Source organism: Salmo salar, chromosome ssa25 (genome assembly GCF_905237065.1).
Source record: "Salmo salar chromosome ssa25, Ssal_v3.1, whole genome shotgun sequence".
NCBI lineage: Eukaryota > Metazoa > Chordata > Actinopteri > Salmoniformes > Salmonidae > Salmo > Salmo salar.
Window position 1 is genome coordinate 53,813,585 of NC_059466.1, and position 22,744 is coordinate 53,836,328.

Below are 22,744 nucleotides of genomic sequence, written 5' to 3' on the forward strand. Positions count from 1 at the left end.
AAATAGGTTGTCATGTTGTCAACAATGTAAGCCAACCCAGTCTGTTTCGCCCCATAGATGCGCAAGCGTCGGTTTTGTTGCTAAACAACCAACCCATCTATACAATATTTGTATAAAAACATTCACCTGACGTTGCAAGAACATTCCCAAAACACATTTTGACTGTTCTTTTAAAGGGTTGTGGGAACAGTCCGGTGGGAACATTGTGGAGACAAAACGACATGTTATTAAAACATTCACCTGATGTTACAGGAACGTTCCCAGAACACATTTGTTATGTTCTATAAGAGTTCCTAAAACCTTTAAGGTTGTGGGAACATTGTGGGCATATGACAGGAGATGGGTTCCTAAAAAGACAAAAACTGTCCAGTTGTGCTGACATTCAGTTTGTATCAGGATACACAAAACACTCCTTTGATGTTGCAAAAATGTTGGCAGCCTTTCAGAGTTCTTTAAAAAAGTTCCCTGAACAGTTAATTAGGTTGTGGGAAAAGTGTGAGTACTGTCGAGACTCGACTTTCATTGATCTGAAGACAGTTAATTATATGAACAAACAATGTTAGTTATTCGCTCTTGAAGATGCTTCTTTGAAGATAGGCTTGCCAGTCGTGTCGACGGTTCCCCCAGTGGGTTGATGGGAGTAGCGTAATACGATGGTCTGAGCAGAGTAACAGGATGGGCCTACTTAAATTTGCTTTCGAAGATACTTTACTTAGGACAGCTAATCAGCCATACCAGTGATAGTCCGGGAGGTGACTATCTTCTCCACCTCGTGTTGAGATTCAAACCATTTTAAACGGGCAGCTGCTGTTTCAGGCTTTTCTGGTATAATGTGTTTTCTTCTTAACCCATAATTTATACCTTTTGGACAGAAGGGGCGGTTCCTGCAGGCTAACGCGCTGTCTGACCTCACTTCGGGGCGGTGACTTCTCAAGGTGCAAAGTTATGGAAAACAATTCTCATAGCTTTTCACATCACATCCCTCTCTAAACAAAAATATTCATATTTTTCATATTACATGCACAACGCATAGTATGGAAACTTCATATGTGACTCGATTCAGTAAACTATTATGTCGCAAGTCACGACTTCACACGAGAGTTGTTTCAACGTAAAAAATAAGTTCTCAAAATACAATTTGGCAGAAATACCTTCTCGAACGTGTGAACTTTCATGTGCCTTAATATCAAACTAGTATGCCATCTGTAAATACATTTTAATTACGAGCCTAGTTGGTTTAGCCACAGAAAAAGTGAGCAACCTTCACGCTAGCCATGATTGGCTGAGATAATGAGTGGGCTGGACATGCCGAGAGATGAGTTTGGATTGGTCAGCCATATAGCACGCGTCTTGTCTATTGGAGTTGGTCAGTGTGTCGAACACAGCTTTTTTTAAATTCATGTATCGCGTAGTAACTGTATAAATCTAATGTGAAGTTAAAGTGTACTGTTAGCTAGCTTATGTTAGCTGGCTGGGTCACTAGCTAACATTGTGTATGATCTTTTTCTTCGTATATCAGACACATTTGCTTGACTAGGTATAGCCATATAACTGGTTGGTTAGCTACCTGCAGATTCACGCAGGGTAGTAACATCATGAGTTGTGATTACGGTCCATTGTTTAGCTAGCTAACTACATGTCTTAACAAAAAAGACCCCACTATGCAAGTATCCATTTCAATAGAATGTCACTGCAACCGTTGATAGACATACTAGCTGGTTAATTCGCTCTGGCTATCTACTCCGATTTCAGACCACGGGTAAGATAGTCTAGCTAGCTGCATTTTGAGATATTACGCGTTTCAAATTTTGACAAAGCATTTTCATTTAAGGTTAAAACCTCATGGATAGGGGGCAGTATTTTCACGTCCGGATGAAAAGCGTGCCCTGAGTAAACTGCCTGCTATTCAGGCCCAGAAGCTAGGATATGCATATTATTAGTAGATTTGGATAGAAATGTCAGTGTGTTTTCTAAAACTGTTTGAATGGTGTCTGTGAGTATAACAGAACTCATATGGCAGGCAAAAACCTGAGAAAAATCCAACCAGGAAGTGAGAGTTCATCTTCATTCCTAAAGAGAAAGGAATTGTCTGGTTGGAATTTTATTGAAGATTTATGATAAAAACATCATAAAGATTGATTCTACAAACTGTAGTATGACTTTTCGTCTGGACTTTGTAAGCGATCGCCTTGCATTTGGAATAGTGAACCTAACGCGCGAACAAAATGGAGGCATTTGGACATAAAGATTAACTTTATCGAACAAAACGAACATTTACTGTGGAACTGGGATTCCTGGGAGTGCATTCCGATGAAGATCATCAAAGGTAAGTGTATATTTATAACGCTTTGTCAGGCTTCTGTTGACTGCACAACATGGCGGGTACCTATATAGCTTCTTTTGGCTTCTGAGCGCTGTACTCAGATTAGTGCAAAGTGTGCTTTCGCCGTGAAGCTTTTTTGAAATCTGACACAGCGGTTGCATTATGGAGAAGTGTATCTTTAATTCTGTGCATAACACTTGTATATTTTATCAAAGTTTATGATAAGTATTTCTGTAAATTGATGTGGCTCTCTGCAAAATCACCGGAGGTTTTGGAGGCAAGAACATTACTGAACATAACGCGCCAATGTAAACTGAGATTTTTGGATATAAATATGAACTTTATCGAACAAAACATACATGTATTGTGTAACATGAAGTCCTATGAGTGCCATCTGATGAAGATCAAAGGTTAGTGATTCATTTTAGCTGTATTTCTGGTTTTTGTGACGCCTCTCCTTGCTTGGAAAATGGCTGTGTGGTTTTTCTTGTCTAGGTGCTGTCCTAACAATCTAATGCTATGCTTTCGCCATAAAGCCTTTTTGAAATCAGACACTGTGGTTGGATTAATGAGAATCTTATCATCTTTAAAATGGTGTATAATACTTGTGTGTTTGAGGAATTTGAATTATGAGATTTTTGCTGTTTTGAATTTCGACCCCTGCACTTTCACTGGCTGTTGTCAAATCGATCCCGCTAAAGGGATTTGATCCGTAAGAAGTTAGTGTACTGTTAGCTAGCTAGCTAACGTTAGCTGGCTGGCTCGCTAACTAACATTACGTCATGCGTTGGGATTCATTGTTTACCTAGCTAGCTACATTTCTTAACAAAAGACTCTTGTCTTATTGTGCCAGAGCGCAGAATAACTGATGAATATTTGAATGCTCAACACCCGCTGAATATGTCCATGTCAGTAAACGTCGTCAACAAAGCGTAATTCAATTGTTGCCAGCAGCACTTAGTCACCAACGCTCTGGATAACATGAAAACAGCATAACCAGCTCTGCTAGGGGGAGTAAAATGGTTAGAGTGGGGTGTTCTCTCATTATGTGTCTGGAAGTAGCTAGCCAACGTTAGCCAGTTAGCTTGGGTGCTTGACTGTCGTTGTGAGGTCAGAGCTTTTGGATCAAACCTACTTATTGGCCAGAACGTCCAGTGTGAGCTCTGAACGCGAAACGCTCTGCATTTACAAACGGACAAACTGACAGCACAGTTGCAGTCACCAACACTCTGGATAACATAACAGCCTAGCCAGCTCTGCTAGGGCGAGTACTGTTCAGTGAGCTGCTCTCTCTCTCTTAGATGTCTGAAGTATCTGGCAAGTTAGTACAGAACGCTCGGATCAACACTTAAAGCGATGGGTGGGGCTAAGGCTTAAGAGGGTGTGAACAATGTTGAATGGGTGTAGACAAAGAAGGGCTCTCCAATATTAGTACCAAAACATTGATCAACTTTCAAAGCAGAATTACTTTCTCATTGTTTCCTCAAATGCATTATATGTTATACCATTTTGTAGCTCTGAGTTTCTACTTTTATCCAATGTAAAAAGCAGAAATTCAAATGTTGCTACATAAGACCGAATCCAGGTGGTGAGTCACATATATGTAGTGGGTATACTTTCCAAGTTACAGCATTTCCTTTATAACATTTTTTAATGACATCACAAAATAACCAAACAAAAATACGCGTTCTATAGATCGCCTGACCATTCCCCACATTCTATGTCAGAAATATAGTTATACTAGTTGCTTTTGAACATGTTAGGGTTTCAGCGGGAAAAAAGGTCTGTTGTCACAAAGCACATTCCTTTGGTGAATCTGGAGAGCATAGGCCTGGATCTTCTCCTTGATTTACAACAGGACGTGAGTTGTTAATCCCCACTAGTCATTTCCTTCCCCTCTCTGATTGAAGTCATTCATTGCATATCTGCATACCTATTTGGACTCGAGGACAGTCATGGAGTTACATTACAAGAGATAGGTTCCCAAAACACAAAATATACTCAGTTGTGATGACATTCATACAGTGTTTAGTTAGGTTGCACAGGACATTCCCTTAATGTTGTAAGAATGTTGACAGAACAGCTGGACTAAATTCTTTAAAAGGTTCCAAGAACATTTAATTAAAGCCGCATTATGCAGAAACCGCACTGCCATTTCCTGGTTGCTAAAATTCAAATCGTTTGTGACAAAACAAGCACGTATAGTGTAGAGCAGTGGTCACCAACAGGTCGATTGGTCGATCTTCAAGGCATTCCTAGTTGATCACCAAACATTTCCATAGAAAAGCCAGAGATAACGGCTGGCGCTCATTTAAAACAAATAAATTGTGTTGTGCTGTTGGCGGTAGCTGCACACCGGGAAAGTGTTACCATTTTGAACTTTTTTTAATTTGTCTGAAAAGACTAACTCCACCTACCTGGCTAAATCGAGAAGGCACCTACTGCGCTGGCCAATCGGGTAGCTCAAATCACCATGCCTACAGCTTCCACTAAAGTTTGATACTAGCCTACATGAGATTTCATCACTTTTAAAAACCAGAGAGCGACTATCAAAAGAATACAGCAAAGAACTGCTGTTTTTATTAGTGAGTTTAAGTTTTAACCTGTTATGGCTAGGGGGCAGTATTTTCACGGCTGGATAAAAAACCGTACCCGATTTAATCTGGTTACCACTCCTACCCAGTAACTAGAATATGCATATACTTATTACATATGGACAGAAAACACCCTAAAGTTTCTAAAACTGTTTGAATGGTGTCTGTGAGTATAACAGAACTCATTTGGCAGGCAAAAACCTGACAAGGTTTCAGGCAGGAAGTTGCCTGTCTGACAAGGTGTCGTTCTTCTTGTCTCTGTTTATTGAAGAGTGAGGATCTTAGCTGTCCCGTGACACTTCCTACGGCTGCCATAGGGTCTCAGAAGGCGGTAAAAAGCTGAATCGTGGCTTTGCAGGCTCTGGCTGAAAAAAAGTAGCGCGTTTGGGTAGTGGCTGGTTACAGTACTGTGAGACTCAGGCTCGTGCCCGCGTCGACCGAAAGCTTTGTTTACTTTCCTCTGTTTAGCTAAAAGGAGATTCCCGGTCGGAATATTATCGCTTTTTTACGAGAAAAATGGCATAAAAATTGATTTTAAACAGCAGTTGACATGCTTCGAAGTACGGTAATGGAATATTTAGATTGTTTTTGTCACGAATTGCGCGCGACCCTGATTTACCATTTCAGATAGTGTCTGGGACGCACGAACAAAACGCCGCTATTCGGATATAACGATGGATTATTTTGGACCAAACCAACATTTGCTATTGAAGTAGCAGGCCTGGGAGTGCATTCTGACGAAGACAACAAAAGGTAATCAAACTTTTATAATAGTAAACCTAATATTGGTGAGTGCTAAACTTGCCGGGTGTCTAAATAGCTAGCCCGTGATGCCTGGGCTATGTACTTAGAATATTGCAAAATGTGCTTTCACCAAAAAGCTATTTTAAAATCGGACCTATCGAGTGCATAGAGGAGTTCTGTATCTATAATTCTTAAAATAATTATGCTTTTTGTGAACGTTTATCGTGAGTAATTTAGTAAATTCTTAGTGAATTCGCCGGAAGTTTGCGGGGGGTATGCTAGTTCTGAACGTCACATGCTAATGTAAAAAGCTGGTTTTTGATAGAAATATGAACTTGATTGAACAAAACATGCATGTATTGTATAACATAATGTCCTAGGTGTGTCATCTGATGAAGATCAAAGGTTAGTGCTACATTTAGCTGTCTTCTGGGTTTTTGTGACATTATATGCTAGCTTGAAAAATGGGTGTCTGATTATTTCTGGCTGGGTACTCTGCTGACATAATCTAATGTTTTGCTTTCGTTGTAAAGCCTTTTTGAAATCGGACAGTGTGGTTAGATAAAGGAGAGTCTTATCTTTAAAATGCTGTGAAATAGTCATATGTTTGAAAAATTGAAGTTTTTGTATTTTTGAGGAATTTGTAATTCGCGCCACGCCTATCATTGGATATTGGAGCAGGTGTTCCGCTAGCGGAACGTCTAGATGTAAGAGGTTAAATCAGCAGTGTAAACACTTTTAATTCAACACTATTAGCCTACAAAACAAACACACACAGGACAATGACCCGGGCAGTGTAAGGGCTATTTGACCAAGACGAAGAGTGGTGGAGTGCTGCATCAGATGACCTGGCCTCCACAATCACCCGACCTCAACCCAATTGAGATGGTTTGGGATGAGTTGGACCACAGAGTGAAGGAAAAACAGTCAACAAGTGCTCAGCATATGTGGGAACTCCTTCAAGACTGATGGAAAAGCATTCCAGGTGAAGCTGGTTGAGAGAATGTCAAGCGTGTGCAAAGCTGTCATCAAGGCAAAGGGTAGCTACTTTGAAGAATCAAAAATATATTTTATAACACTTTCTTTGGCTAGTACATGATTCTATGTGTTATTACATCGTTTTGATGTCTTCACTATTATTCTACAATGTAGAAAATAGTAAAAAATTAAGAAAAACCCTTGAATGAGTAGGTGTCCAAACTTTTGACTGGTACTGTGTGTGTGTCTATATAACAAAAAATATATATATATATCTGGAGCGGGGCTCGAACCGGCCTTCGCGCCTCACATGGCGAGCACTCTACCTGCTGACCCAGTGAGCCGTATGGCCAGCGGAGGGAGCAGAGGGGCGTGATGATTCCCAGAATCCATCCTCCACGTACGTACCCGCCCAGGGACCAGCTGGGGACAAATTATCGGCCCGGCAGCTGGGGCTCATTAGCACCTTCTTAGAATCAGGTGCACTAGATTGGGGTTGGATCAAAAACCTACAGGACGGTTGCTCTCCAAGAACAGGGTTGGAATGGAGAGCCCTGATGTAAGGAATTGGCTGCCATTTGGGACACAGACAGAATTTTGGTTTGATCCCAAAACGGAGAAAGAGCCAGCCAAGAATCGAGCATAGCATAGAAATCTGCTCTCCTCTCTTCTGCTACAGACCATATCTGTATTAAGTTGTCTCTCTTTTCGTCAGAAACAGGAGCACTGCAAATTGTAATGTGAATTGTAAGCAGTAAGGACTGAATTGTAAGCAGTAAGGACTGAATTGTAAGCAGTAAGGACTGAATTGTAAGCAGTAAGGACTGAATTGTAAGCAGTAAGGACTGAATTGTAATGTGAATTGTAAGCAGTAAGGTTTGAATTATTTTTTTTATTTCACCTTTATTTAACCAGGTAGGCTAGTTGAGAACAAGTTCTCATTTACAACTGCGACCTGGCCAAGATAAAGCAAAACAGTGCGACACAAACAGAGTTACACATGGAATAAATAAACATACAGTCAATAATACAATAGAGAAAGTCTATATACAGTGTGTGCAAATGAGGTAGGATAAGGGAGGTAAGGCAATAAATAGGCCATTGTGGCAAAATTATTACAGTATGGCAAATTAAACACCGGGGTGAAAGATGTGGAGAAGATGAGTGTGCAAGTAGCAGTACTGGGGTGCAAAGGAGCAAAACAAATCACAATATGGTGATGAGGAAGTTGGATGGTCTATTTACAGATGGGCTATGTACAGGTACAGTGATCGGTGAGCTGCTCTGACAGCTGGTGCTTATAGTTAGTGAGGGAGATATGAGTCTCCAGCTTCAGTGATTTTTGCAGTTCGTTCCAGTCATTGGCAGCAGAACACTGGAAGGAAACGCGGATGAAGGAGGAATTGGTTTGGGGGTGACCAGTGACATATACCTGCTGGAGCGCGTGCTATGGGTGGGTGTTGCTATGGTGACCAGTGAGCTGAGATAAGGCGGGGCTTTACCTAGCAACAACTTATAAATGACCTGGAGCCAGTGGGTTTGGCGACGAGTATGAAGCGAGGGCCAGCCAACGAGAGCATACAGGTCGCAGTGGTGGGTTGTGTATGGGGCTTTGGTGACAAAACGGATGGCACTGTGATAGACTGCATCCAGTTTGCTGAGTAGAGTGTTGGAGGCTATTTTGTAAATGACATCGCCGAAGTCAAGGATCGGTAGGATAGTCAGTTTTACAAGGGTATGTTTGGCAGCATGAGTGAAGGAGGCTTTGTTGGGAAATAGGAAGCCGATTCTAGATTTAATTTTGGATTGGAGATGCTTAATGTGAGGCTGGAAGGAGAGTTTACAGTCTAACCAGACACCTAGGTATTTGTAGTTGTCCACAAGCCAGAACAGTCCAGAGTAGTGATGCTAGTCGGGCGGGCGGGTGCGGGCAGCGATCGGTTGAAGAGCATGCATTTAGTTTTACTAGCATTTAAGAGCAGTTGGATGCCACGGAAGGAGAGTTGTATGGCATTGAAGCTCGTCTGGAGGGTAGTTAACACAGTGTCCAAAGAAAGGCCAGATGTATACAGAATGGTGTCGTCTGCGTAGAGGTGGATCACAGAATCACCAGCAGCAAGAGCGACATCATTGATATACAGAGAAAAGAGTCGGCCTGAGAATTGAACCCTGTGGTACCCCCATAGAGACTGCCAGAGGTCCGGACAACATGCCCTCCGATTTCACACACTGAACTCTGTCTGAGAAGTAGTTGGTGAACCAGGTGAGGTAGTCATTTGAGAAACCAAGGTTGTTGAGTCTGCCGATAAGAATGTGGTGATTGACAGAGTCGAAAGCCTTGGCCAGGTCGATGAATACAGCGGCACAGTAATGTCTCTTATCGATGGAGGTTATGATGTCGTTTAGGACCTTGAGCGTGGCTGAGATGCACCCATGACCAGCTCTGAAACCAGATTGCATAGCGGAGAAGGTACGGTGGGATTCAAAATGGTTGGTAATCTGTTTGTTAACTTGGCTTTCGAAGACCTTAGAAAGGCAGGTTAGGATAGATATAGGTCTGTAGCAGTTTGGGTCTAGAGTGTCTCCCCTTTGAAGAGGGGGATGACCACGGCAGCTTCCAATCTTTGGGAATCTCAGACGATACGAAAGAGAGGTTGACCAGGCTAGTAACAGGGGTTGCAACAATTTCGGCGGATACTTTTAGGAAGAGATGGTCCAGATTGTCTGGCCCGGCTGTTTGTAGGGGTCCAGATTTTGCAGCTCTTTCAGAACATCAGCTATCTGGATTTGGGAGAAGGAGAAATGGGGGAGGCTTGGGCAAGTTGCAGTGAGGGGTGCAGTGCTGTTGACCGGGGTAGGGGTAGCCAGGTGGAAAGCATGGCCAGCCATAGAAAAATGCTTATTTGAAATTCTCAATTATCGCAAATTTATTGGTGGTGACAGTGTTTCCTAGCCTCAGAGCAGTGGGCAGCTGGGAGGAGGTGCTCTTATTCTCCATGGACTTTACAGTGTCCCAGAACCTTTTGGAGTTTGTGCTACGGGATGCAAATTTCTATTTGAAAAAGCTAGCCTTAGCTTTCCTAACTGGCTGTGTATATTTGGTTCCTCACGTCCCATTGTAAGCAGTGTTCTGTCTCTTTCACACATTTCCTCTCCTCCTCGTGTCAAACACCCAGACAGCAGGAACTCTCCACAGTAATCTGTTACTATGGCAACTGCAGTCTGTCAGGAGTGACACTTGGCCCCTGATGGCATCAAACCATATTGTGAAATTAAATAGAGGTTTTAATGCACATATATATATCATAGCACTAGGCTATAGATCAGTCAGTATAATGGTAGTTCATTTCATAAACCCTGCATCTAAAGCAGTTGCAGTGATCGCTAACTCCGCCCATTCGGGGCTCTACGGTGACATTCCGTAACTCCGCCCATTCGGGGCTCTACGGTGACATTCCGTAACTCCGCCCATTCGGGGCTCTACGGTGACATTCCGTAACTCCGCCCATTCGGGGCTCTACGGTGACATTCCGTAACTCCGCCCATTCGGGGCTCTACGGTGACATTCCGTAACTCCGCCCATTCGGGGCTCTACGGTGACATTCCGTAACTCCGCCCATTCGGGGCTCTACGGTGACATTCCGTAACTCCGCCCATTCGGGGCTCTACGGTGACATTCCGTAACTCCGCCCATTCGGGGCTCTACGGTGACATTCCGTAACTCCGCCCATTCGGGGCTCTACGGTGACATTCCGTAACGCCGCCCATTCGGGGCTCTACGGTGACATTCCGTAACTCCGCCCATTCGGGGCTCTACGGTGACATTCCGTAACTCCGCCCATTCGGGGCTCTACGGTGACATTCCGTAACTCCGCCCATTCAGGGCTCTACATTAAAGTTTAACATTTAGGAATACAATGACAAATATTTTAGGTAATAAGGAATAAGAATTGCCTGCAATTACAAAATATACTTAACAAAAATATAAACACAACATGTAAAGTGTTGATCCCATGTTTCATCAGCTGAAATAAAAGATCCCAGAAATGTTCCATGTGGACAAAAAGCTAATTTCTCTAAAATGTTGTGCACAAATTAGTTTACATCCTGTTAGTGAGCATTTCTCCTTTGCCAAGATAATCCATCCACCTGACAGGTGTGGCATATCAAGAAGCTGATTAAACGGCATGATCATTACACAGGTGCACCTTGTGCTGGCAACAATAAAAGGCCACTCTAAAATGTGCAGTTCTGCCCATAACACAATGCCATAGATGTCTGAAAATTGAGGGAGTGTGCAATTGGCATGCTGACTGCAGGAATGTCCACGAGGGCTATTGCCAGAGATTTTAATGTTAATTTCTCTACCATAAGCCACAATTTGCCTCATGCAGTGCGACATCTCCTTCGCATAGAGTTGATCAGGCTGTTGATTGTGGCCTGTTATTTGTTGTCCCACTTCAATGGCTGTGTGAAGTTCCTGGATTTTGGCGGGAACTGGAACTCACTGTCGTACACATCAATCCAGAGCATCCCAAACATGCTCAATGGGTGACATGTCTGAGTATACAGGCCATGGAAGAACTGGGACATTTTCAGCTTCCAGGAATTGTGTACAGATCCTTGGGACATGGGGCCTGGCATTATCCAGTCATGTGAAATCCATAGATTAGGGCCTAATGAATTTATTTAAATTGACCGATTTCCTTATATGAACTGTAACTCAGTAAAATCATTGAAATTGTTGCATGTGGCATTGAGATATAGCCTATATTGGGCCTATATTAGTCTTGCGTAGCCATACCTCGAGATCACGATGTCGTCACGTCTCCATGGAGATCTGGAGAATTAGCTAAAACGGCTAGAAGGGTCCGCTGGCTTCTAGCAGCTACATTTTTATTGGATGTTACATTTCAAGAACCCTCCCCCCACACGCCCGTAGAAGCTATGTGCTGTTCATCACGGTTTTCAGACCAGGTAGGACACTTTCTGCATTTGATTGGTGTGACGTGTTGCGAGGATTCACACCTCGGCGTGGAGAAGGTGGAAAGTTTTAAGTTCCTCGGCGTACACATCACGGACAAACTGAAATGGTCCACCCACACAGACAGCCTCAGGAGGCTGGTGAAATTTGGCTTGTCACGTAAAACACTAAACAAACTTTTACAGATGCACAATCGAGAGCATCCTGTCGGGCTGTATCACCGCCTGGTATGACAACTGCACCGCCTGCAACCGCAGGGCTCTCCAGAGGGTAGTGAGGTCTGCACAACGCATCACCGGGGGCAAACTACCTGCCCTCCAGGACACCTACACCACCCGATGTCACAGGAAGGCCAAAAAGATCATCAAGGACAACAACCACCCGAGCCACTGCCTGTTCACCCCGCTATCATCCAGAAGGAGAGGTCAGTACAGGTGCATCAAAGCTGGGACCGAGAGACTGAAAAACAGCTTCTATCTCCAGGCCATCAGACTGTTAAAACAGCCATCACTAACACAGAGAGGCTGCTGCCTACATATGGACTCGGAATCATTGGCCACTTTAATAAATGGAACACTAGTCACTTTAAATGTTTACATATCTTGTATTACTCATCTCATATGTATATACTGTATTTTAATACCAACTATTGCATCTTGCCTATGCTGCTCTGTCATTGCTCATCCATATATATTCTTATTCCATTCCTTTACTTAGATTTGTTTGTATTAGGTGGTTGTGGAATTGTTAGATATTGCTGCACTGTCAGAACTAGAAGCACAAGCATTTCACTACACTCGCAAAATCATCTTCTAACCATGTGTATGTGACCAATAAACGTTGATTTGGTCAGAGAAGCCTGGTTCTGAACGAGGCTCTCCCTTCTCTTCTTTCTGGGCCACCTACCTCCGACCCCATTTAGTCCACCGATCGATTGATTGGTCGATATTTGTCGACCCAACAGACTTTTTTTTTTTAAAGTCGAGTGGTTGCACATTTATTACATTCTTTTAATTACATCTGGGGATGTCCAATAGTTTTTCTGGTTTTCTTTAATGAGCTGTGGAGCTTCTCAGTCATTTTTTTCTTCACCTCAAACAGAAAGTAAACAAAGTCATTGAGAAGGACAATAGTTCCTCAATGTATTTGAGAAATATTTTCAGCTCTGTCCCTTTCGATAACCACGAGCTTCAATATAAAAAAGGGAAAAATGCCATCCTCTGATCCAATGTTACCGTCATAAAATACCGATTTACTTCTTATCCCTAGCGCAAATACAAGTCTGTCCGGAGCTCACTGCCGTTGGAAACGGGGGGCCCGGAACAGTTCATAAGCTTCTGGCCAGACCTAGTTGATACAAATGTTTCAAGTTCTTTGCAGACGGGATAGATAACAGTTTAATTTAAATTAGAATAACATCTTCGTATCTCAAAATATAGGCGATTTTGTTAAAACACACAGGGTGTGTCTGGTCAATTTTTAAACATTGTATTTTTTTCCAAATCGATTAATTTGAAAGAACAGCCCACTCTAGGACATCTCTAGCGCCCCCTACTGAAGCTATGGGACAGTGAAGAAATCAGTACAACATAGGCCCCCAAAACAGACTACCAGAGAAAGATCATTGGACACATGACTGAGACAAAGTTTTTTTTTTTTTTTACTGAGTGGAGTGAGATAAAAACATCAGGCTGGCCCTTCACCCCTGACCTCACCTCACTCTTCCAGAGTTCAGATGTCCACCGGGTGAAAAAGCTGGGTGTCCGTGATGTCACTCATCTGTCGCTCGCTCAGTCACCTAGAAAATGAGAGAACGATCAGTCAGGTTGGTTGGTATTGAGAGGATCTATGGTGTAACTGGACGCCAGTTATGGTCTAGTAAAGCTAGTTAACGTTCTGGTCTAGTAAAGCTAGTTAACGTTCTGGTCTAGTAAAGCTAGTTAACGTTCTGGTCTAGTAAAGCTAGTTAACAATGTTAACAGGAAGTATTCCAAAAGCATGGAAATCTGTATCTGTGCTGCCACTCCATCAGGGTGGAGATACAAATTAACTTCCCAACTATCGCCCCATTTCAAGACTACCTTCTTTAGCTAAGATTCTTGAATCCTCGGTTAATGTACAACTTTGTTCCTTTATCTGATAATTGTAATTCTTAATATAAACCAATCAGGGTTTAGGCCTGGGCATAGTACTACCATAGCAACCACGCTAGTTGTTAATGATCTTGTCAATGCCTTGGATGCTAAAAAGAGCTGTGCTGCCTTGTTCATTGACCTGTCAAAGGCGTTCAATACTATTGATCATTTTGTTTTGCTGAAGAAATGATCAAGAGTTGGCCTGGGTTAAACAGCCTGTTTATGGTTTCAGAATTCTCTCAGTGACAGAACTCAGGCCACCTTGACAGATGGGGGTTAAATCTGAATTTCTTGAAATTCAAAAAAGGTGTTCCTCAGGGTTCGATTTTGGGTCCATTATTGTTCACTTTGTATATTAATGACAGGAAACACTGTTAATACTTGTAACATTCATCTCTATGCAGATGACAGGTTTGTATTCCTGTGCCGCCTCAGTGCAGCGGGCCATTCGTGAACTTCAGCATGACTTTGATTCAGTTCAGAAATCACTTACAGATCTTTTGTGTTAAATACAAGTTAAACCAAGCTCATGCTGTTCTCTTGGTCACGAAATGTTAACCCTGAAGACCTGCATATCTGTGCTATAAATGGATCCAAAATTGAACTTGTTTCCCAATGTAAGTACCTGGGTGTCTGGACTGATGACAAGTCGTCCTTCATAATGCATATAGAACATTGACTAAGAAGCTAAGATCCAAGATAGTTTTTTTATATATCGATATAAATCATGCCTCAGTATTACAAATATGAGAAAGACTGTTCAAACAACGTTTCTCCCTGTATTGGATTGCGGTGATATTGTTTACGTGCATGCGGAAACCCATTAATTAAAGTCTACCACTCAGCAACACGTTTTACCACAGGGGACTGTTTTAGGACTCATCATTGTAGTCTGTATACAATGTACCGGTACCCCCTGTATATAGCCTCCACACACCAGAGATCCCTTCGGTCTCCACAGATTTGGGAAAATCTGCATTTTTTTTTTTACCCTAAATTGTGGACCAGTCTGCAGAGTTCACTGCAGTTAGATGTGCTGGTGACACTCAGGAAGTTTACATTATTGATTGAGGACCTCTATGTAGTTGAATGGGATTGCTTTTATTAAATATGTTTATTTTTGTTTATTGTGCTGAACTACATTGTTTTATACACATGTATGTTGTTATTGTAATGTGTACAGGGCTCTCTTGTAAGAGATTTTTAATCTCAATATGACTCCTTGTTTAAATAAAAAATACCCACAAACCCCTTTGCTGTTATAACAGCCTCCACACTTCTGGGAAGGCTTTCCACTAGATGTTGGAACATTGCTGCTATAACAGCCTCCACTCTTCTGGGAAGGCTTTCCACTAGATGTTGGAACATTGCTGCTATAACAGCCTCCACTCTTCTGGGAAGGCTTTCCACTAGATGTTAGAACATTGCTGCTATAACAGCCTCCACTCTTCTGGGAAGGCTTTCCACTAGATGTTGGAACATTGCTGCAGGGACTTGCTACCATTCAACCACAAGAGCATTAGTGAGGTCGGGTACTGATGTTGGGCGATTAGTCCTGGATCACAGTCGGCGTTCCAATTCATCCCAAAGGTGTTTGATGGGGTTGAGGCCAGGGCTCTGTGCAGGCCAGTCAAGTTCTTCCTCACCGACCTCAAGCCATTTCTGTATGAAAGAGGGAATCGTCATGCTGAAACAGGAAAGGGCCTTTCCCAAACTGCTTTGGCAACAGCTAATGGGGATCCATAATAAATACAAACTGTTGCCACAAAGTTGGAAGCACAGAATCATCTAGAACGTCAATGTATGCTGTAGCGTTAAGGTTTCCCTTCAATGGAACTAAAGGACCTAGCCCTTAACCATGAAAAACATCCCCAGACCATTATTCCTCCACCAAACTTTACAGTTGGCAGTACGCAGTCAGGCAGGTAACGTTATCCTGGCATCCACTAAACCCAGATTATTCTGTCGGACTGCCAGATGGTGAAGCGTGATTCATCACCCCAGAGAACACATTTCCACTGCTCCAGAGTCCAATGGCGGCGAGCTTTACACCACTCCAGCTGACGCTTGGCATTGCACATGGTGATCTTAGGCTTGTGTGCGGCTGCTCGGCCATGGAAACCCATTTCATGAAGCTCCTGATGAACAGTTCATGTGCTGACGTTGCTTCCAGAGGCAGTTTGTAATTTGGTAGTGAGTGATGCAACCGAGGACAGACGATGTTTACTCACTACGTGCTTCAGCGGTCCAGTTCTGTGAGCTTGTGTGGCCTACCACTTCGCGGCTGAGCCGTTGTTGCTCCTAGACGTTTCCACTTCACAATAACAGCACTTACATTTGACCGGGGCAGCTTTAGCAGGGCAGAAAATTGATGAATTGGCTTGTTGGAATGGTAGCATCCTATGACGGTGCCAAGTTGAAAAATCACTGACCTCTTCAGTAAGGCCATTCTACTGCCAATGTTTTCTAGATTGCTTGGCTGTGTACTCAATTTCATACACCTGTCAGCAAACGGGTGTGGCTGAAATAGCCACTCATTTTTTCCGTGTGTCCACATGCTTTGTATACATAGTGTAGGTGGACTCAACCCTCCTTCAGTCACAACAGACCCAGACTCCCTCTGCTGCAACAGGCAGGATAACAGGACATAACAGGAGGGGGAAAGCAGGGTGATTGTAACTGCTGTGTGTAGTGTACTGTCTATGTAGCGGCGTGGAGTGGGCTGGAAGTACAATTGAAAATATAGGCTATATATATTTCTTGTTGGCCTGATATATTGTTCGCTGCAGAGAGTAGACTCCTACAGAAACTAAAGTCTCTCACAGTCAGTGACGTCACAAACAGATTCACTCAGCCTTGAGCAGCATGTGGACAGACTAGTCCTTTCCCGTTCTACCGGACAGAGAACATGCTAAATCAAATACGAACCGTCACAGGCGCCGAATATAACAGGTGTAGACTTTACTAAGAAATGCTGAATTAAAGAGCCCTTTCCCAACAATACCGAGTACGGGGGGAAACAGTATAACAATTACGAGGCTATATACAAGCGTACCGGTACTGAGTCAATGTGCAGGGGAATAATGAGGTAATCTGTACATGTAGGTAGGGCTGTGAACTGAGTCCATGTGCAGGGGAATAATGAGGTAATCTGTACATGTAGGTAGGGCTGTGAACTGAGTCCATGTGCAGGGGAATAATGAGGTAATCTGTACATGTAGGTAGGGCTGTGAACTGAGTCAATGTGCAGGGGAATAATGAGGTAATCTGTACATGTAGGTAGGGCTGTGAACTGAGTCCATGTGCAGGGGAATAATGAGGTAATCTGTACATGTAGGTAGGGCTGTGAACTGAGTCCATGTGCAGGGGAATAATGAGGTAATCTGTACATGTAGGTAGGGCTGTGAACTGAGTCCATGTGCAGGGGAATAATGAGGTAATCTGTACATGTAGGTAGGGCTGTGAACTGAGTCCATGTGCAGGGGAATAATGAGGTAATCTGTACATGTAGGTAGGGCTGTGAACTGAGTCAATGTGCAGGGGAATAATGAGGTAATCTGTACATGTAGGTAGGGCTGTGAACTGAGTCCATGTGCAGGGGAATAATGAGGTAATCTGTACATGTAGGTAGGGCTGTGAACTGAGTCCATGTGCAGGGGAATAATGAGGTAATCTGTACATGTAGGTAGGGCTGTGAACTGAGTCCATGTGCAGGGGAATAATGAGGTAATCTGTAAATGTAGGTAGGGCTGTGAACTGAGTCCATGTGCAGGGGAATAATGAGGTAATCTGTAAATGTAGGTAGGGCTGTGAACTGAGTCCATGTGCAGGGGAATAATGAGGTAATCTGTACATGTAGGTAGGGCTGTGAACTGAGTCCATGTGCAGGGGAATAATGAGGTAATCTGTACATGTAGGTAGGGCTGTGAACTGAGTCCATGTGCAGGGGAATAATGAGGTAATCTGTACATGTAGGTAGGGCTGTGAACTGAGTCCATGTGCAGGGGAATAATGAGGTAATCTGTACATGTAGGTAGGGCTGTGAACTGAGTCCATGTGCAGGGGAATAATGAGGTAATCTGTACATGTAGGTAGGGCTGTGAAGGTGGTTGAATAACAGTGATGGTTATGGATGATGACCCGTTTATATAGGCCTTTTTAATTTAATAAAATGATTTTCATGTAGATCAACTTGATCTAAATAGCAGGAGCGTTTACTAATAGTTATAAGCAGTTGTTTTGCTAACTTAGTCTACATCTCCTCCCAACTGTCGTTCGACGCTCGAGAAGCTAATTCGCTAGATGTGAGGGGGCGTAGAAGTGCTAGCCTATAGGCCAGGGATTATTAAACATTTATCCTTAAATAAATTCTGTGTTTTCCTGGGACCGAAGCTTATGAAAGCAGGCAATAGTTTATCTCCCTCATCAATCTACAAGGTACATCCCTCTCCTGCCGTCCCTCCCTCCCTCTCCTGCCGTCCCTCCCTCCCTCCCCTGCCGTCCCTCCCTCCCTCCCTCCCTCCAGATTACACATAGTACATTTTAATTTAATCCATTTTAGAATAAGGCCGTAACGTAACAAAATTTGGGAAAAGTCATGGGGTCTGAATACTTTCCGAATGTACTTCAAACACTAATACTCACAGTGGTGTAAAGTACTTAAGTACAAATACTTTAAAAACTAAAGTAGTTTTTGGGATATCTGTACTTTACGATTATTATTTTGGACAGTCTTTACTTAACTAAATTCCTAAAGAAAATAATGTACTTTTTACTCCATACATTTATCCAGACACCCAGACGTACTTGTTACATTTTGAATGTTTAGCAGGAAAATGGTCCAATTAACACACTTATCAAGAGAACATCCCTGGTCATCCCTACTGCCTCTGATCTGGAGGACTCACTAAACAGAGAACATCCCTGGTCGTCCCTACTGCCTCTGATCTGGAGGACTCACTAAACAGAGAACATCCCTGGTCATCCCTACTGCCTCTGATCTGGAGGACTCACTAAACAGAGAACATCCCTGGTCATCCCTACTGCCTCTGATCTGGAGGACTCACTAAACAGAGAACATCCCTGGTCGTCCCTACTGCCTCTGATCTGGAGGACTCACTAAACAGAGAACATCCCTGGTCATCCCTACTGCCTCTGATCTGGAGGACTCACTAAACAGAGAACATCCCTGGTCATCCCTACTGCCTCTGATCTGGAGGACTCACTAAACAGAGAACATCCCTGGTCATCCCTACTGCCTCTGATCTGGAGGACTCACTAAACAGAGAACATCCCTGGTTCTCCCTACTGCCTCTGTTCTGGAGGACTCACTAAACAGAGAACATCCCTGGTCATCCCTACTGCCTCTGATCTGGTGGAATCACTAAACAGAGAACATCCCTGGTCATCCCTACTGCCTCTGATCTGGAGGACTCACTAAACAGAGAACATCCCTGGTCGTCCCTACTGCCTCTGATCTGGAGGATTCACTAAACAGAGAACATCCCTGGTCATCCCTACTGCCTCTGATCTGGAGGACTCACTAAACAGAGAACATCCCTGGTCATCCCTACTGCCTCTGATCTGGAGGACTCACTAAACAGAGAACATCCCTGGTCATCCCTACTGCCTCTGATCTGGAGGACTCACTAAACAGAGAACATCCCTGGTCATCCCTACTGCCTCTGATCTGGAGGACTCACTAAACAGAGAACATCCCTGGTCATCCCTACTGCCTCTGATCTGGAGGACTCACTAAACAGAGAACATCCCTGGTCATCCCTACTGCCTCTGATCTGGAGGACTCACTAAACAGAGAACATCCCTGGTCATCCCTACTGCCTCTGATCTGGAGGACTCACTAAACACAAATGCTTCATTTGTAAATGATGTCTGAGTGTGAGCGTGCCCCGAGCTATCTGTAAACAAACAAAAAACAAGAAATTGTGGTTTATTTAATATAATACATTTGAAATTATTTATACTTTTGATACTTAAGTATATTTGAAACCAAATCTTACTCAAGTACTGTTTTACTGGATGGCATTCCCTTGAGTCATTTTCTATTAAGGTATCGGGACTTTTACTCAAGTATGACAATTGTACACTTTTTCCACCACTGCCTACTCATACATTACTGCTGCAGTGCTGGTTGTAGCGCTGAGTGGAAATAGGAAGAACGTGCATTTTATGTCTTATAAAAGTGTAGAATACAAAGTGTTAATAACTAAGAACTTAAACATGAACTCACTCAACAAAACAGCAGCACTTTGCTGTATTTCACTGACAATCTCTCCCCAGTCATGGTTTTAAACCAATCAACTTCTCTGTAGCTTTTTTTCATGCCCGCTAGGTTACTGCAGACACGGTCATCTGAGCCATCCCATTGAACATCATTAAGGCCTACCGCTGGCCAATCGCATGCTTCTCACTGTGGGCTGATATTTCTACGGGTCATTCTCGGGGCTACAGCTCGCAGCTTAGAGGGAACAATGCCATGGACATATCTATGTTATATGATATATACAGTAAATAGCAAAGGGATATAGGAGACTTTATTAAGTTATTTAGACACCTTTTGTAAAATAGTAAACAAGCTGTTCGTTCGTCAATCAAAGGACATTAAATAGCCAATGTGCCCGACTCCGTGGCTGGCTACAGGCCTACAAAACACACAAAATAAGAATACATTAATGTGCCAACAAAACAATAAGGAAGTGGATTTCAACTCGTTACCACTCACAGGGACATGTAAATCACTCACAGGGACATGTAAATCACTCACATGGACATGTAAAATCACTCACATGGACATGTAAAATCAATCACATGGACATACAAAATCACTCACATGGACATGCAAAATCACTCACATGTAAATCACTCACAGGAGATGAAGTGTCTCCCTCCTCCATGAAAATACATTTGACCGCAGCCAACCAATCTCTGCTCCACCAGTACTACACACAGAACCCGGTCCAACCAGTACTACAGACAGAACCCGGTCCAACCAGTACTACACACAGAACCTGGTCCAACCAGTACTACATACAGAACCTGGTCCAACCAGTACTACATACAGAACCTGGTCCAACCAGTGCCAGTACTACATACAGAACCTGGTCCAACCAGTACTACATACAGAACCTGGTCCAACCAGTGCCAGTACTACATACAGAACCTGGTCCAACCAGTGCCAGTACTACATACAGAACCTGGTCCAACCAGTGCCAGTACTACATACAGAACCTGGTCCAACCAGTACCAGTACTACATACAGATATTCCTTCCATGATGAACAGGAATGAATTGGTTTCTGAGTCATTTTAAGCAGCAGAGAATGTAATTTAGAGATGAGATGAATAGACCAGTTTTGCCCCTAAGGGACTCCATATGCACACAAAGCAGAATGGAGTTGAAGTAAAAAGGAAGTTACATTGTTTCTGGAGGTCTTGAAATGCACAGAAATAGTAGCCTTCAGTGATATGAGATAGTATGAATGAGATAGAGGGATTCATACTGTCAGATCATTGATGAAAAGAGCCACCTAGGTGGAGAGCGTGGTTGTGTAGACCTCACAGTGAAATGCTGAATACAACAGGTGTAGTAGACCTCACAGTGAAATGCTGAATACAACAGGTGTAGTAGACCTCACAGTGAAATGCTGAACACAACAGGTGTAGTAGACCTCACAGTGAAATGCTGAATACAACAGGTGTAGTAGACCTCACAGTGAAATGCTGAACACAACAGGTGTAGTAGACCTCACAGTGAAATGCTGAACACAACAGGTGTAGTAGAGCTCACAGTGAAATGCTGAACACAACAGGTGTAGTAGAGCTCACAGTGAAATGCTGAACACAACAGGTGTAGTAGACCTCACAGTGAAATGCTGAACACAACAGGTGTAGTAGACCTCACAGTGAAATGCTGAACACAACAGGTGTAGTAGACCTCACAGTGAAATGCTGAACACAACAGGTGTAGTAGAGCTCACAGTGAAATGCTGAACACAACAGGTGTAGTAGAGCTCACAGTGAAATGCTGAACACAACAGGTGTAGTAGAGCTCACAGTGAAATGCTGAACACAACAGGTGTAGTAGAGCTCACAGTGAAATGCTGAACACAACAGGTGTAGTAGAGCTCACAGTGAAATGCTGAACACAACAGGTGTAGTAGAGCTCACAGTGAAATGCTGAATACAACAGGTGTAGTAGAGCTCACAGTGAAATGCTGAATACAACAGGTGTAGTAGAGCTCACAGTGAAATGCTGAACACAACAGGTGTAGTAGAGCTCACAGTGAAATGCTGAACACAACAGGTGTAGTAGACCTCACAGTGAAATGCTGAACACAACAGGTGTAGTAGACCTCACAGTGAAATGCTGAACACAACAGGTGTAGTAGACCTCACAGTGAAATGCTGAATACAACAGGTGTAGTAGACCTCACAGTGAAATGCTGAATACAACAGGTGTAGTAGACCTCACAGTGAAATGCTGAATACAACAGGTGTAGTAGACCTCACAGTGAAATGCTGAATACAACAGGTGTAGTAGACCTCACAGTGAAATGCTGAATACAACAGGTGTAGTAGAGCTCACAGTGAAATGCTGAATACAACAGGTGTAGTAGAGCTCACAGTGAAATGCTGAATACAACAGGTGTAGTAGACCTCACAGTGAAATGCTGAATACAACAGGTGTAGTAGACCTCACAGTGAAATGCTGAATACAACAGGTGTAGTAGACCTCACAGTGAAATGCTGAATACAACAGGTGTAGTAGAGCTCACAGTGAAATGCTGAATACAACAGGTGTAGTAGAGCTCACAGTGAAATGCTGAATACAACAGGTGTAGTAGAGCTCACAGTGAAATGCTGAATACAACAGGTGTAGTAGAGCTCACAGTGAAATGCTGAATACAACAGGTGTAGTAGAGCTCACAGTGAAATGCTGAATACAACAGGTGTAGTAGAGCTCACAG

General features: G+C 43.1%; 1 protein-coding gene across 2 annotated transcripts in view; it reads right to left on the minus strand.

Annotated features, from left to right (window-relative positions):
* LOC106586949 (protein FAM126B) overlaps window positions 1-22,744 on the minus strand; it is a 144,258-nt gene that overhangs the window by 88,900 nt on the left and 32,614 nt on the right. Inside the window, exon 2 of one of the 2 annotated variants that reach the window (XM_045707906.1) lies at window positions 13,339-13,421. The exons of the other annotated variant lie outside the window; for it this stretch is intronic. The gene's annotated coding sequence lies outside the window, so the exon portion shown is untranslated. The remainder of the gene's footprint in view (window positions 1-13,338; window positions 13,422-22,744) is intronic. 2 annotated transcript variants of the gene reach the window in all.